This window comes from Nothobranchius furzeri, chromosome 15, assembly GCF_043380555.1.
Source record: "Nothobranchius furzeri strain GRZ-AD chromosome 15, NfurGRZ-RIMD1, whole genome shotgun sequence".
NCBI classification, from domain to species: Eukaryota; Metazoa; Chordata; class Actinopteri; order Cyprinodontiformes; family Nothobranchiidae; genus Nothobranchius; species Nothobranchius furzeri.
The window spans coordinates 11,863,861-11,880,375 of NC_091755.1; positions in this window are offsets into that span (position 1 = coordinate 11,863,861).

A 16,515-nucleotide genomic window follows, 5' to 3' on the forward strand; every position below is an offset into this window, starting at 1 on the left:
CAAGCAAGACGCGCCCAAAGGAGCGTCTTGCAACATGTCAACAATGGGTCTGACTGAGGGCCTCCAGGAGAGAAGCCCAAGCAACACGCGGCCCGAGGAGCGTCTTGCCACATGTCAGCACTCGGTCTGACTGAGCGCCTCCAGGAGAGAGGCCAAAGCAAGACGCGCCCCGAGGAGCGTCTTGCCACATGTCAACAATGGGTATGACTGAGGGCCTCCAGGAGAGAAGCCCAAGCAAGATGCGCCCCGAGGAGCGTCTTGACACATGTCAACACTGGGTCTGACAGAGGGCCTCCAGGAGAGAGGCCAAAGCAAGACGCGCCCCGAGGAGCGTCTTGACACATGTCAACACTGGGTCTGATTGAGGGCCTTCTGGAGAGAGGCCCAAGCAAGACGCGTCCCGAGGAGCGTCTTGCCACATGTCAACAATGGTTCTTACTGAGGGCCTCCAGGAGAGAAGCCCAAGCAAGACGCGCCCCGAGGAGCTTCTTGCCACATGTCAACAATTGGTATGACTGAGCGCCTCCAGGAGAGAGGCCAAAGCAAGACTTCCCCCGAGGAGCGTCTTGACACATGTCAACACTGGGTCTGACAGAGGGCCTCCATGAGAGAGGCCCAAGCAAGACGCGCCCCGAGGAGTGTCTTGCCAAATGTCAACACTGGGTCTGACAGAGCGCCTCAGGGAGAGAGGTCCAAGCAAGACGCGCCCCGAGGAACGTCTTGCCACATGTCACTACTCGGTCTGACTGAGCGCCTCAGGGAGAGAGGTCCAAGCAAGACGCGCCCCGAGGAGCGTCTTGCCACATGTCAACACTGGGTCTGACTGAGGGCCTCCATGAGAGAAGCCCAACCAAGACGCGCCCTGAGGAACGTCTTGCCACATGCCAACACTGGGTCTGACAGAGGGCCTCCAGGAGAGAGGCCCAAGCAAGACGCACCCCGAGGAGTGTCTTGCCACATGTCACCACTGGGTCTGACTGAGCGCCTCCAGGAGAGAGGCCCAAGCAAGACGCGCCCCGAGGAGCGTCTTGTCACATGTCAACACTGGGTCTTTCTGAGCGCCTCCAGGAGAGAAGCCCAAGCAAGACGCGCCCCGAGGAGCGTCTTTCCACATGTCAGCACTCGGTCTGACTGAGCGCCTGCAGGAGAGAGGCCCAAGCAAGAAGCGCCCAAAGGAGCGTCTTGCAACATGTCAACAATGGGTCTGACTGAGGGCCTCCAGGAGAGAAGCCCAAGCAACACGCGGCTCGAGGAGCGTCTTGCCACATGTCAGCACTCGGTCTGACTGAGCGCCTCCAGGAGAGAGGCCAAAGCAAGACGCGCCCCGAGGAGTGTCTTGCCACATGTCAACAATGGGTATCACTGAGGGCGTCCAGGAGAGAAGCCCAAGCAAGACGCGCCCCGAGGAGCGTCTTGACACATGTCAACACTGGGTCTGACAGAGGGCCTCCAGGAGAGAGGCCAAAGCAAGACGCGCCCCGAGGAGCGTCTTGACACATGTCAACACTGGGTCTGACTGAGGGCCTCCATGAGAGAAGCCCAACCAAGACGCGCCCTGAGGAACGTCTTGCCACATGCCAACACTGGGTCTGACAGAGGGCCTCCAGGAGAGAGGCCCAAGCAAGACGCGCCCCGAGGAGTGTCTTGCCACATGTCAACACTGGGTCTGACAGAGGAACTCCATGAGAGAGGCCCAAGCAAGACGCGCCCCGAGGAGTGTCTTGCCACATGTCAACACTGGGTCTGACTGAGCGCCTCCAGGAGAGAGGCCCAAGCAAGACGCGCCCCGAGGAATGTCTTGCCACGTGTCAACACTGGGTCTGACTGAGTGCCTCCAGGAGAGAGGCCCAAGCAAGATGCGCCCCGAGGAGCGTCTTGCCACGTGTCACCACTGGCTCTGACTGAGCGCCTCCAGGAGAGAGGCCCAAGCAAGACGCGCCCCGAGGAGCGTCTTGCCACGTGTCACCACTGGGTCTGATTGAGCGCCTCCAGGAGAGAGGCCCAAGCAAGACGCGCCCCGAGGAGCGTCAGGCCACATGTCACTACTCAGTCTGACTGAGCGCCTCCAGGAGAGAGGCCCAAGCAAGATGCGCCCCGAGGAGCGTCTTGCCACATGTCAACACTGGGTCTGATTGAGGGCCTTCTGGAGAAAGGCACAAGCAAGACGCGCCCCGAGGAGCGTCTTGCCACATGTCAACAATGGGTCTTACTGAGGGTCTGCAGGAGAGAGGCCAAAGCAAGATTTGCCCGGAGGAGCGTCTTGCCACATGTCAACACTGGGTCTGACAGAGGGCATCCAGGAGAGAGGCCGAAGCAAGACGCGCCCCATGGAGCGTCTTGCCACATGTCACATCTGGTTCTGACTGAGCGCCTCCAGGAAAGAAGCCCAAGCAATACGCGCCCCGAGGAGCGTCTTGCGACATGTCACTACTCGGTCTGATTGAGCGCCTCCAGGAGAGAGGCCCCAGCAAGACACGCCCCGAGGAGCGTCTTGCCTTATGTCAGCACTCGGTCTGACTGAGCGCCTCCAGGAGAGAGGCCCAAGCAAGACGCGCCCCGAGGAGCGTCTTGCGTCATGTCACTACTCGGTCTAACTGAGCGCCTCCAGGAGAGAGGTCCAAGCAAGACACGCCCCGAGGAGCGTCTTGCCACATGTCACTACTCGGTCTGACTGAGCGCCTCCAGGAGAGAGGCCCAAGCAAGACGTGCCCCGAGGAGCGTCTTGCCACATGTCAACACTGGGTCTGACTGAGCGCCTCCAGGAGAGAGGCCCAAGCAAGACGCGCCCCGAGGAGCGTCAGGCCACATGTCACTACTCAGTCTGACTGAGCGCCTCCAGGAGAGAGGCCCAAGCAAGATGCGCCCCGAGGAGCGTCTTGCCACATGTCAACACTGGGTCTGATTGAGGGCCTTCTGGAGAAAGGCACAAGCAAGACGCGCCCCGAGGAGCGTCTTGCCACATGTCAACAATGGGTCTTACTGAGGGTCTGCAGGAGAGAGGCCAAAGCAAGATGCGCCCGGAGGAGCGTCTTGCCACATGTCAACACTGGGTCTGACAGAGGGCCTCCAGGAGAGAGGCCGAAGCAAGACGCGCCCCGAGGAGCGTCTTGCCACGTCACCTCTGGTTCTGACTGAGCGCCTCCAGGAGAGAGGCCCAAGCAAGACGCGCCCCGAGGAGCGTCTTGCCACATGTCAACAATGGGTCTGACTGAGGGCCTCCAGGAAAGAAGCCCAAGCAATACGCGCCCCGAGGAGCGTCTTGCCACATGTCACCACTGGGTCTGACTGAGCGCCTCCAGGAGAGAGGCCCAAGCAAGACGAGCCCCGAGGAGCGTCTTGCCACGTGTCAACACTGGGTCTGATTGAGGGCCTTCTGGAGAGAGGCCCAAGCAAGACGCGCCCCGAGGAGCGTCTTGCCACATGTCAACAATGGGTCTGACTGAGGGCCTCCAGGAGAGAAGCCCAAGCAAGACGCGCCCCGAGGAGCTTCTTGCCACATGTCAGCACTCGGTCTGACTGAGCGCCTCCAGGAGAGAGGCCAAAGCAAGACGCGCCCCGAGGAGCGTCTTGACACATGTCAACACTGGGTCTGACAGAGGGCCTCCATGAGAGAGGCCCAAGCAAGACGCGCCCCGAGGAGTGTCTTGCCACATGTCAACACTGGGTCTAACAGAGGGCCTCCAGGAGAGAGGCCCAAGCAAGACGCGCCCCGAGGAGTGTCTTGCCACATGTAACCACTTGGTCTGACTGAGCGCCTCCAGGAGAGAGGCCCAAGCAACACGCGCCCCGAGGAGCGTCAGGCCACGTGTCACTACTCAGTCTGACTAAGAGCCTCCAGGAGAGAGGCCCAAGCAAGTCGCGCCCCGAGGAGCGTCTTGCCACGTGTCAACACTGGGTCTGATTGAGGGCCTTCTGGAGAGAGGCCCAAGCAAGACGCGCCCCGAGGAGCGTCTTGCCACATGTCAACAATGGTTCTTACTGAGGGCCTCCAGGAGAGAAGCCCAAGCAAGACGCGCCCCGAGGAGCTTCTTGCCACATGTCAGCACTCGGTCTGACTGAGCGCCTCCGGGAGAGAGGCCAAAAAAGGACGCCCCCCGAGGAGCGTCTTACCACAAGTCAACACTGGGTCTGACTGAGTGCCTCCATGAGAGAAGCCCTAGCCCCCGAGGAGCGTCTTGCCACATGTCACTACTCGGTCTGTTTGAGCGCATCTAGGAGAGTAGCCCAAGCAAGACGTGCCCCGAGGAGCATCTTGCCACATGTCAACAATGGGTCTGACTGAGGGCCTCCAGGAGAGAAGCCCAAGCAAGACGCGCCCCCAGGAGCGTCTTGCCACATGTCAACACTGGGTCTGACTGAGCGCCTCCAGGAGAGAGGCCCAAGCAAGACATGCCCCGAGGAGCGTCTTGACACATGTCAACTCTGGGTCTGACTGAGGGCCTCCATGAGAGAAGCCCAAGCAAGACGTGCCCCGAGGAGAGTCTTGCCACATGTCAACACTCGGTCTGACAGAGGGCATCCAGGAGAGAGGCCCAAGCAATACGCGCCCCGAGGAGCGTCTTGCCACATGTCACCACTGGGTCTGACTGAGCGCCTCCAGGAGAGAGGCCCAACCAAGACGCGCCCTGAGGAGCGTCTTGCCACATGCCAACACTGGGTCTGACAGAGGGCCTCCAGGAGAGAGGCCCAACCAAGACGCGCCCCGAGGAGTGTCTTGCCACATGTCACCACTGGGTCTGACTGAGCGCCTCCAGGAGAGAGGCCCAAGCAAGACGCGCCCCGAGGAGTGTCTTGTCACATGTCAACACTGGGTCTTACTGAGCGCCTCCAGGAGAGAGGCCCAAGCAAGACGCGCCCAAAGGAGCGTCTTGCAACATGTCAACAATGGGTCTGACTGAGGGCCTCCAGGAGAGAAGCCCAAGCAACACGCGGCCCGAGGAGCGTCTTGCCACATGTCAGCACTCGGTCTGACTGAGCGCCTCCAGGAGAGAGGCCAAAGCAAGACGCGCCCCGAGGAGCGTCTTGCCACATGTCAACAATGGGTATGACTGAGGGCCTCCAGGAGAGAAGCCCAAGCAAGATGTGCCCCGAAGAGCGTCTTGACACATGTCAACACTGGGTCTGACAGAGGGCCTCCAGGAGAGAGGCCAAAGCAAGACGCGCCCCGAGGAGCGTCTTGACACATGTCAACACTGGGTCTGATTGAGGGCCTTCTGGAGAGAGGCCCAAGCAAGACGCGTCCCGAGGAGCGTCTTGCCACATGTCAACAATGGTTCTTACTGAGGGCCTCCAGGAGAGAAGCCCAAGCAAGACGCGCCCCGAGGAGCTTCTTGCCACATGTCAACAATGTGTATGACTGAGCGCCTCCAGGAGAGAGGCCAAAGCAAGACTTCCCCCGAGGAGCGTCTTGACACATGTCAACACTGGGTCTGACAGAGAGCCTCCATGAGAGAGGCCCAAGCAAGACGCGCCCCGAGGAGTGTCTTGCCAAATGTCAACACTGGGTCTGACAGAGCGCCTCAGGGAGAGCTCTCCTGGAGGCCCTCTGTCAGACCCAGTGTTGACATGTGGCAAGACGCTCCTCCGGGCGCATCTTGCTTTGGCCTCTCTCCTGCAGACCCTCAGTAAGACCCATTGTTGACATGTGGCAAGATGCTCCTCGGGGCGCGTCTTGCTTGTGCCTTTCTCCAGAAGGCCCTCAATCAGACCCAGTGTTGACATGTGGCAAGACGCTCCTCGGGGCGCATCTTGCTTGGGCCTCTCTCCTTGAGGCGCTCAGTCAGACTGAGTAGTGACATGTGGCCTGACGCTCCGCGGGGCGCGTCTTGCTTGGGCTTCTCTCCTGGAGGCGCTCAGTCAGACCCAGTGTTGACATGTGGCAAGACGCTCCTCGGGGCACGTCTTGCTTGGGCCTCTCTCCTGGAGGCGCTCAGTCAGACCGAGTAGTGACATGTGGCAAGACGCTCCTCGGGGCGCGTCTTGCTTGGACCTCTCTCCTGGAGGCGCTCAGTTAGACCGAGTAGTGACAGGTCGCAAGACGCTCCTCGGGGCGCGTCTTGCTTGGGCCTCTCTCCTGGAGGCGCTCAGTCAGACCGAGTGCTGACATAAGGCAAGACGCTCCTCGGGGCGTGTCTTGCTGGGGCCTCTCTCCTGGAGGCGCTCAATCAGACCGAGTAGTGACATGTCGCAAGACGCTCCTCGGGGCGCGTATTGCTTGGGCTTCTTTCCTGGAGGCCCTCAGTCAGACCCATTGTTGACATGTGGCAAGACGCTCCTCGGGGCGCATCTTGCTTGGGCCTCTCTCCTGGAGGCGCTCAGTCAGAACCAGATGTGACATGTGGCAAGACGCTCCATGGGGCGCGTCTTGCTTCGGCCTCTCTCCTGGATGCCCTCTGTCAGACCCAGTGTTGACATGTGGCAAGACGCTCCTCCGGGCGCATCTTGCTTTGGCCTCTCTCCTGCAGACCCTCAGTAAGACCCATTGTTGACATGTGGCAAGACGCTCCTCGGGGCGCGTCTTGCTTGGGCCTCTCTCCTGGAGGCGCTCAGTCAGACCCAGTGTTGACATGTGGCAAGACGCTCCTCGGGGCACGTCTTGCTTGGGCCTCTCTCCTGGAGGCGCTCAGTCAGACCGAGTAGTGACATGTGGCAAGACGCTCCTCGGGGCGCGTCTTGCTTGGACCTCTCTCCTGGAGGCGCTCAGTCAGACCGAGTGCTGACATAAGGCAAGACGCTCCTCGGGGCGTGTCTTGCTGGGGCCTCTCTCCTGGAGGCGCTCAATCAGACCCAGTGGTGACACGTGGCAAGACGCTCCTCGGGGCGCGTCTTGCTTGGGCCTCTCTCCTGGAGGCGCTCAGTCAGAGCCAGTGGTGACACGTGGCAAGACGCTCCTCGGGGCGCATCTTGCTTGGGCCTCTCTCCTGGAGGCACTCAGTCAGACCCAGTGTTGACACGTGGCAAGACATTCCTCGGGGCGCGTCTTGCTTGGGCCTCTCTCCTGGAGGCGCTCAGTCAGACCCAGTGTTGACATGTGGCAAGACACTCCTCGGGGCGCGTCTTGCTTGGGCCTCTCTCATGGAGTTCCTCTGTCAGACCCAGTGTTGACATGTGTCAAGACGCTCCTCGGGGCGCGTCTTGCTTTGGCCTCTCTCCTGGAGGCCCTCTGTCAGACCCAGTGCTGACATGTGGCAAGACGCTCCTCGGGCCGCGTGTTGCTTGGGCTTCTCTCCTGGAGGCCCTCAGTCAGACCCATTGTTGACATGTTGCAAGACGCTCCTTTGGGCGCGTCTTGCTTGGGCCTCTCTCCTGCAGGCGCTCAGTCAGACCGAGTGCTGACATGTGGAAAGATGCTCCTCGGGGCGCGTCTTGCTTGGGCTTCTCTCCTGGAGGCGCTCAGAAAGACCCAGTGTTGACATGTGACAAGACGCTCCTCGGGGCGCGTCTTGCTTGGGCCTCTCTCCTGGAGGCGCTCAGTCAGACCCAGTGGTGACATGTGGCAAGACACTCCTCGGGGCGCGTCCTGCTTGGGCCTCTCTCCTGGAGGCCCTTTTTCAGACCCAGTGTTGACATGTGTCAAGACGCTCCTCGGGGCGCGTCTTGCTTGGGCTTCTCTCCTGGACGCCCTCAGTCATACCCATTGTTGACATGTGGCAAGACACTCCTCGGGGCGCGTCTTGCTTTGGCCTCTCTCCTGGAGGCGCTCAGTCAGACCGAGTGCTGACATGTGGCAAGACGCTCCTCGGGCCGCGTGTTGCTTGGGCTTCTCTCCTGGAGGCCCTCAGTCAGACCCATTGTTGACATGTTGCAAGACGCTCCTTTGGGCGCGTCTTGCTTGGGCCTCTCTCCTGCAGGCGCTCAGTCAGACCGAGTGCTGACATGTGGAAAGACGCTCCTCGGGGCGCGTCTTGCTTGGGCTTCTCTCCTGGAGGCACTCAGAAAGACCCAGTGTTGACATGTGACAAGACGCTCCTCGGGGCGCGTCTTGCTTGGGCCTCTTTCCTGGAGGCGCTCAGTCAGACCCAGTGGTGACATGTGGCAAGACACTCCTCGGGGTGCGTCTTGCTTGGGCCTCTCTCCTGGAGGCCCTCTGTCAGACCCAGTGTTGGCATGTGGCAAGACGTTCCTCAGGGCGCGTCTTGGTTGGGCTTCTCTCATGGAGGCCCTCAGTCAGACCCAGTGTTGACATGTGTCAAGACGCTCCTCGGGGCGTGTCTTGCTTGGGCCTCTCTCCTGGAGGCCCTCAGTCAGACCCATTGTTGACATGTGGCAAGACGCTCCTCGGGGCGCGTCTTGCTTGGACCTCTCTCCCTGAGGCGCTCAGTCAGACCGAGTAGTGACATGTGGCAAGACGCTCCTCGGGGCGCGTCTTGCTTGGACCTCTCTCCCTGAGGCGCTCTGTCAGACCCAGTGTTGACATTTGGCAAGACACTCCTCGGGGCGCGTCTTGCTTGGGCCTCTCTCATGGAGGCCCTCTGTCAGACCCAGTGTTGACATGTGTCAAGACGCTCCTCGGGGGAAGTCTTGCTTTGGCCTCTCTCCTGGAGGCGCTCAGTCATACCCATTGTTGACATGTGGCAAGAAGCTCCTCGGGGCGCATCTTGCTTGGGCTTCTCTCCTGGAGGCCCTCAGTAAGAACCATTGTTGACATGTGGCAAGACGCTCCTCGGGACGCGTCTTGCTTGGGCCTCTCTCCAGAAGGCCCTCAATCAGACCCAGTGTTGACATGTGTCAAGACGCTCCTCGGGGCGCGTCTTGCTTTGGCCTCTCTCCTGGAGGCCCTCTGTCAGACCCAGTGTTGACATGTGTCAAGACGCTCCTCGGGGCGCATCTTGCTTGGGCTTCTCTCCTGGAGGCCCTCAGTCATACCCATTGTTGACATGTGGCAAGACGCTCCTCGGGGCGCGTCTTGCTTGGGCCTCTCTCCTGGAGGCGCTCAGTAAGACCCAGTGTTGACAAGTGACAAGACGCTCCTCGGGGCGCGTCTTGCTTGGGCCTCTCTCCTGGAGGCGCTCAGTCAGACCCAGTGGTGACATGTGGCAAGACACTCCTCGGGGCGCGTCTTGGTTGGGCCTCTCTCCTGGAGGCCCTCTGTCAGACCCAGTGTTGGCATGTGGCAAGACGCTCCTCAGGGCGCGTCTTGGTTGGGCCTCTCTCCTGGAGGCGCTCAGTCAGACCCAGTGGTGACATGTGGCAAGACGCTCCTCGGGGCGCGTATTGCTTGGGCCTCTCTCCTGGATGCCCTCTGTCAGACCGAGTGTTGACATGTGGCAAGACTCTCCTCGGGGCGCGTCTTGCTTGGGCTTCTCTCATGGAGGCCCTCAGTCAGACCCAGTGTTGACATGTGTCAAGACGCTCCTCGGGGCATGTCTTGCTTGGGCCTCTCTCCTGGAGGCGCTCAGTCAGACCCAGTGTTGACATGTGGCAAGACGCTCCTGGGGGCGCGTCTTGCTTGGGCTTCTCTCCTGGAGGCCCTCAGTCAGACCCATTGTTGACATGTGGCAAGATGCTCCTCGGGGCACGTCTTGCTTGGGCTACTCTCCTAGATGCGCTCAAACAGACCGAGTAGTGACATGTGGCAAGACGCTCCTCGGGGCGCGTCTTGCTGGGGCTTCTCTCATGGAGGCACTCAGTCAGACCCAGTGTTGACTTGTGGCAAGACGCTCCTCGGGGGGCGTCCTTTTTTGGCCTCTCTCCTGGAGGCGCTCAGTCAGACCGAGTGCTGACATGTGGCAAGAAGCTCCTCGGGGCGCGTCTTGCTTGGGCTTCTCTCCTGGAGGCCCTCAGTAAGAACCATTGTTGACATGTGGCAAGATGCTCCTCGGGGCGCGTCTTGCTTGGGCCTCTCTCCAGAAGGCCCTCAATCAGACCCAGTGTTGACACGTGGCAAGACGCTCCTCGGGGCGCGACTTGCTTGGGCCTCTCTCCTGGAGGCGCTTAGTCAGACTGAGTAGTGACACGTGGCCTGACGCTCCTCGGGGCGCGTGTTGCTTGGGCCTCTCTCCTGGAGGCGCTCAGTCAGACCAAGTGGTGACATGTGGCAAGACACTCCTCGGGGCGCGTCTTGCTTGGGCCTCTCTCCTGGAGGCCCTCTGTTAGACCCAGTGTTGACAAGTGGCAAGACACTCCTCGGGGCGCGTCTTGCTTGGGCCTCTCTCATGGAGGCCCTCTGTCAGACCCAGTGTTGACATGTGTCAAGACGCTCCTCGGGGCGCGTCTTGCTTTGGCCTCTCTCCTGGAGGCGCTCAGTCAGACCGAGTGCTGAGTACTGTGGCAAGAAGCTCCTCGGGGCGCGTCTTGCTTGGGCTTCTCTCCTGGAGGCCCTCAGTAAGACCCATTGTTGACATGTGGCAAGACGCGCCTTGGGGCGCTTCTTGCTTGGGCCTCTCTCCTGGAGGCGCTCAGTCAGACTGAGTAGTGACATGTGGCCTGACGCTCCTCGGGGCGCGTGTTGCTTGGGCCTCTCTCCTGGAGGCGCTCAGTAAGACCAAGTGGTGACATGTGGCAAGACGCTCCTCGGGGCGCGTCTTGCTTGGGCCTCTCTCCAGAAGGCCCTCAATCAGACCCAGTGTTGACACGTGGTAAGACGCTCCTCGGGGCGCGTCTTGCTTGGGCCTCTCTCCTGGAGGCGCTCAGTCAGACTGAGTAGTGACATGTGGCCTGACGCTCCTAGGGGCGCGTGTTGCTTGGGCCTCTCTCCTGGAGGCGCTCAGTCAGACCAAGTGGTGACATGTGTCAAGACGCTCCTCGGGGCGCGTCTTGCTTGGGCCTCTCTCCTGGAGGCCCTCTGTCAGACCCAGTGTTGACATGTGGCAAGACGCTCCTCCGGGCGCGTCTTGCTTGGGCCTCTCTCCTGGAGGCCCTCAGTCAGACACATTGTTGACATGTGGCAAGACACTCCTCGGGGCGCGTCTTGGTTGGGCCTCTTTCCTGGAGGCGCTCATTCAGACCCAGTGGTGACATGTGGCAAGATGCTCCTCGGGGCGCGTATTGCTTGGGCCACTCTCCTGAATGCCCTCTGTCAGACCGAGTGTTGACATGTGGCAAGACTCTCCTCGGGGCGCGTCTTGCTTGGGCTTCTCTCATGGAGGCCCTCAGTCCGACCCAGTGTTGACATGTGTCAAGACGCTCCTCGGGGCGTGTCTTGCTTGGGCCTCTCTCCTGGAGGCGCTCAGTCAGACCCAGTGCTGACATGTGGCAAGACGCTCCTCGGGGCGCGTCTTACTTGGGCCTCTCTCCTGGAGGCGCTCAGTTAGACCGAGTAGTGACATGTGGCAAGACGCTCCTCGGGGCGCGTCTTGCTTGGGCCTCTCTCCTGGAGGCGCTCAGTCAGACCGAGTGCTGACATAAGGCAAGACGCTCCTCGGGGCGCGTCTTGCTGGGGCCTCTCTCCTGGAGGTGCTCAATCAGACCCAGTGATGACAAGTGGCAAGACGCTCCTCTGGGCGCGTCTTGCTTGGGCCTCTCTCCTGGAGGAGCTCAGTCAGACCCAGTGGTGACACGTGGCAAGACGCTCCTCTGGGCGCATCTTGCTTGGGCCTCTCTCCTGGAGGCGCTAAGTCAGACCCAGAGTTGACACGTGGCAAGACGCTCCTCGGGGCGCGTCTTGCTTGGGCCTCTCTCCTGGAGGCGCTCAGTCAGACACAGTGTTGACATGTGGCAAGACACTCCTCGGGGCGTGTCTTGCTTGGGCTTCTCTCCTGGAGGCCCTCAGTAAGACCCATTGTTGACATGTGGAAAGAAGCTCCTCGGGGCGCGTCTTGCTTTGTCTTCTCTCCTGGAGGCCCTCAGTCAGACCCATTGTTGACATGTGGCTAGATGCTCCTCGGGGCGCGTATTGCTTGGGCCTCTCTCCTTGATGCCCTCTGTCAGACCCAGTGTTGACATGTGGCAAGACACTCCTCGGGGCGCGTCTTGCTTGGGCTTCTCTCATGGAGGCCCTCAGTCAGACCCAGTGTTGACATGTGTCAAGAAGCTCCTCGGGGCGTGTCTTGCTTGGGCCTCTCTCCTGGAGGCGCTCAGTCAGACCCAGTGTTGACATGTGGCAAGACGCTCCTCGGGGCGCGTCTTGCTTGGGCCTCTCTCCTGGAGGCGCTCAGTCAGACCGAGTGCTGACATAAGGCAAGACGCTCCTCGGGGCGTGTCTTGCTGGGGCCTCTCTCCTGGAGGCGCTCAATCAGACCGAGTAGTGACATGTCGCAAGACGCTCCTCGGGGCGCGTATTGCTTGGGCTTCTTTCCTGGAGGCCCTCAGTCAGACCCATTGTTGACATGTGGCAAGACGCTCCTCGGGGCGCATCTTGCTTGGGCCTCTCTCCTGGAGGCGCTCAGTCAGAACCAGATGTGACATGTGGCAAGACGCTCCATGGGGCGCGTCTTGCTTCGGCCTCTCTCCTGGATGCCCTCTGTCAGACCCAGTGTTGACATGTGGCAAGACGCTCCTCCGGGCGCATCTTGCTTTGGCCTCTCTCCTGCAGACCCTCAGTAAGACCCATTGTTGACATGTGGCAAGACGCTCCTCGGGGCGCGTCTTGCTTGTGCCTTTCTCCAGAAGGCCCTCAATCAGACCCAGTGTTGACATGTGGCAAGACGCTCCTCGGGGCGCATCTTGCTTGGGCCTCTCTCCTGGAGGCGCTCAGTCAGACTGAGTAGTGACATGTGGCCTGACGCTCCTCGGGGCGCGTCTTGCTTGGGCCTCTCTCCTGGAGGCGCTCAGTCAGACCCAGTGTTGACATGTGGCAAGACGCTCCTCGGGGCACGTCTTGCTTGGGCCTCTCTCCTGGAGGCGCTCAGTCAGACCGAGTAGTGACATGTGGCAAGACGCTCCTCGGGGCGCGTCTTGCTTGGACCTCTCTCCTGGAGGCGCTCAGTCAGACCGAGTGCTGACATAAGGCAAGACGCTCCTCGGGGCGTGTCTTGCTGGGGCCTCTCTCCTGGAGGCGCTCAATCAGACCCAGTGGTGACACGTGGCAAGACGCTCCTCGGGGCGCGTCTTGCTTGGGCCTCTCTCCTGGAGGCGCTCAGTCAGAGCCAGTGGTGACACGTGGCAAGACGCTCCTCGGGGCGCATCTTGCTTGGGCCTCTCTCCTGGAGGCACTCAGTCAGACCCAGTGTTGACACGTGGCAAGACATTCCTCGGGGCGCGTCTTGCTTGGGCCTCTCTCCTGGAGGCGCTCAGTCAGACCCAGTGTTGACATGTGGCAAGACACTCCTCGGGGCGCGTCTTGCTTGGGCCTCTCTCATGGAGTTCCTCTGTCAGACCCAGTGTTGACATGTGTCAAGACGCTCCTCGGGGCGCGTCTTGCTTTGGCCTCTCTCCTGGAGGCCCTCTGTCAGACCCAGTGCTGACATGTGGCAAGACGCTCCTCGGGCCGCGTGTTGCTTGGGCTTCTCTCCTGGAGGCCCTCAGTCAGACCCATTGTTGACATGTTGCAAGACGCTCCTTTGGGCGCGTCTTGCTTGGGCCTCTCTCCTGCAGGCGCTCAGTCAGACCGAGTGCTGACATGTGGAAAGATGCTCCTCGGGGCGCGTCTTGCTTGGGCTTCTCTCCTGGAGGCGCTCAGAAAGACCCAGTGTTGACATGTGACAAGACGCTCCTCGGGGCGCGTCTTGCTTGGGCCTCTCTCCTGGAGGCGCTCAGTCAGACCCAGTGGTGACATGTGGCAAGACACTCCTCGGGGCGCGTCCTGCTTGGGCCTCTCTCCTGGAGGCCCTTTTTCAGACCCAGTGTTGACATGTGTCAAGACGCTCCTCGGGGCGCGTCTTGCTTGGGCTTCTCTCCTGGACGCCCTCAGTCATACCCATTGTTGACATGTGGCAAGACACTCCTCGGGGCGCGTCTTGCTTTGGCCTCTCTCCTGGAGGCGCTCAGTCAGACCGAGTGCTGACATGTGGCAAGACGCTCCTCGGGCCGCGTGTTGCTTGGGCTTCTCTCCTGGAGGCCCTCAGTCAGACCCATTGTTGACATGTTGCAAGACGCTCCTTTGGGCGCGTCTTGCTTGGGCCTCTCTCCTGCAGGCGCTCAGTCAGACCGAGTGCTGACATGTGGAAAGAGGCTCCTCGGGGCGCGTCTTGCTTGGGCTTCTCTCCTGGAGGCACTCAGAAAGACCCAGTGTTGACATGTGACAAGACGCTCCTCGGGGCGCGTCTTGCTTGGGCCTCTTTCCTGGAGGCGCTCAGTCAGACCCAGTGGTGACATGTGGCAAGACACTCCTCGGGGTGCGTCTTGCTTGGGCCTCTCTCCTGGAGGCCCTCTGTCAGACCCAGTGTTGGCATGTGGCAAGACGTTCCTCAGGGCGCGTCTTGGTTGGGCTTCTCTCATGGAGGCCCTCAGTCAGACCCAGTGTTGACATGTGTCAAGACGCTCCTCGGGGCGTGTCTTGCTTGGGCCTCTCTCCTGGAGGCCCTCAGTCAGACCCATTGTTGACATGTGGCAAGACGCTCCTCGGGGCGCGTCTTGCTTGGACCTCTCTCCCTGAGGCGCTCAGTCAGACCGAGTAGTGACATGTGGCAAAACGCTCCTCGGGGCGCGTCTTGCTTGGACCTCTCTCCCTGAGGCGCTCTGTCAGACCCAGTGTTGACATTTGGCAAGACACTCCTCGGGGCGCGTCTTGCTTGGGCCTCTCTCATGGAGGCCCTCTGTCAGACCCAGTGTTGACATGTGTCAAGACGCTCCTCGGGGGAAGTCTTGCTTTGGCCTCTCTCCTGGAGGCGCTCAGTCATACCCATTGTTGACATGTGGCAAGAAGCTCCTCGGGGCGCATCTTGCTTGGGCTTCTCTCCTGGAGGCCCTCAGTAAGAACCATTGTTGACATGTGGCAAGACGCTCCTCGGGACGCGTCTTGCTTGGGCCTCTCTCCAGAAGGCCCTCAATCAGACCCAGTGTTGACATGTGTCAAGACGCTCCTCGGGGCGCGTCTTGCTTTGGCCTCTCTCCTGGAGGCCCTCTGTCAGACCCAGTGTTGACATGTGTCAAGACGCTCCTCGGGGCGCATCTTGCTTGGGCTTCTCTCCTGGAGGCCCTCAGTCATACCCATTGTTGACATGTGGCAAGACGCTCCTCGGGGCGCGTCTTGCTTGGGCCTCTCTCCTGGAGGCGCTCAGTAAGACCCAGTGTTGACATGTGACAAGACGCTCCTCGGGGCGCGTCTTGCTTGGGCCTCTCTCCTGGAGGCGCTCAGTCAGACCCAGTGGTGACATGTGGCAAGACACTCCTCGGGGCGCGTCTTGGTTGGGCCTCTCTCCTGGAGGCCCTCTGTCAGACCCAGTGTTGGCATGTGGCAAGACGCTCCTCAGGGCGCGTCTTGGTTGGGCCTCTCTCCTGGAGGCGCTCAGTCAGACCCAGTGGTGACATGTGGCAAGACGCTCCTCGGGGCGCGTATTGCTTGGGCCTCTCTCCTGGATGCCCTCTGTCAGACCGAGTGTTGACATGTGGCAAGACTCTCCTCGGGGCGCGTCTTGCTTGGGCTTCTCTCATGGAGGCCCTCAGTCAGACCCAGTGTTGACATGTGTCAAGACGCTCCTCGGGGCATGTCTTGCTTGGGCCTCTCTCCTGGAGGCGCTCAGTCAGACCCAGTGTTGACATGTGGCAAGACGCTCCTGGGGGCGCGTCTTGCTTGGGCTTCTCTCCTGGAGGCCCTCAGTCAGACCCATTGTTGACATGTGGCAAGATGCTCCTCGGGGCACGTCTTGCTTGGGCTACTCTCCTAGATGCGCTCAAACAGACCGAGTAGTGACATGTGGCAAGACGCTCCTCGGGGCGCGTCTTGCTGGGGCTTCTCTCATGGAGGCACTCAGTCAGACCCAGTGTTGACTTGTGGCAAGACGCTCCTCGGGGGGCGTCCTTTTTTGGCCTCTCTCCTGGAGGCGCTCAGTCAGACCGAGTGCTGACATGTGGCAAGAAGCTCCTCGGGGCGCGTCTTGCTTGGGCTTCTCTCCTGGAGGCCCTCAGTAAGAACCATTGTTGACATGTGGCAAGACGCTCCTCGGGGCGCGTCTTGCTTGGGCCTCTCTCCAGAAGGCCCTCAATCAGACCCAGTGTTGACACGTGGCAAGACGCTCCTCGGGGCGCGACTTGCTTGGGCCTCTCTCCTGGAGGCGCTTAGTCAGACTGAGTAGTGACACGTGGCCTGACGCTCCTCGGGGCGCGTGTTGCTTGGGCCTCTCTCCTGGAGGCGCTCAGTCAGACCAAGTGGTGACATGTGGCAAGACACTCCTCGGGGCGCGTCTTGCTTGGGCCTCTCTCCTGGAGGCCCTCTGTTAGACCCAGTGTTGACAAGTGGCAAGACACTCCTCGGGGCGCGTCTTGCTTGGGCCTCTCTCATGGAGGCCCTCTGTCAGACCCAGTGTTGACATGTGTCAAGACGCTCCTCGGGGCGCGTCTTGCTTTGGCCTCTCTCCTGGAGGCGCTCAGTCAGACCGAGTGCTGAGTACTGTGGCAAGAAGCTCCTCGGGGCGCGTCTTGCTTGGGCTTCTCTCCTGGAGGCCCTCAGTAAGACCCATTGTTGACATGTGGCAAGAC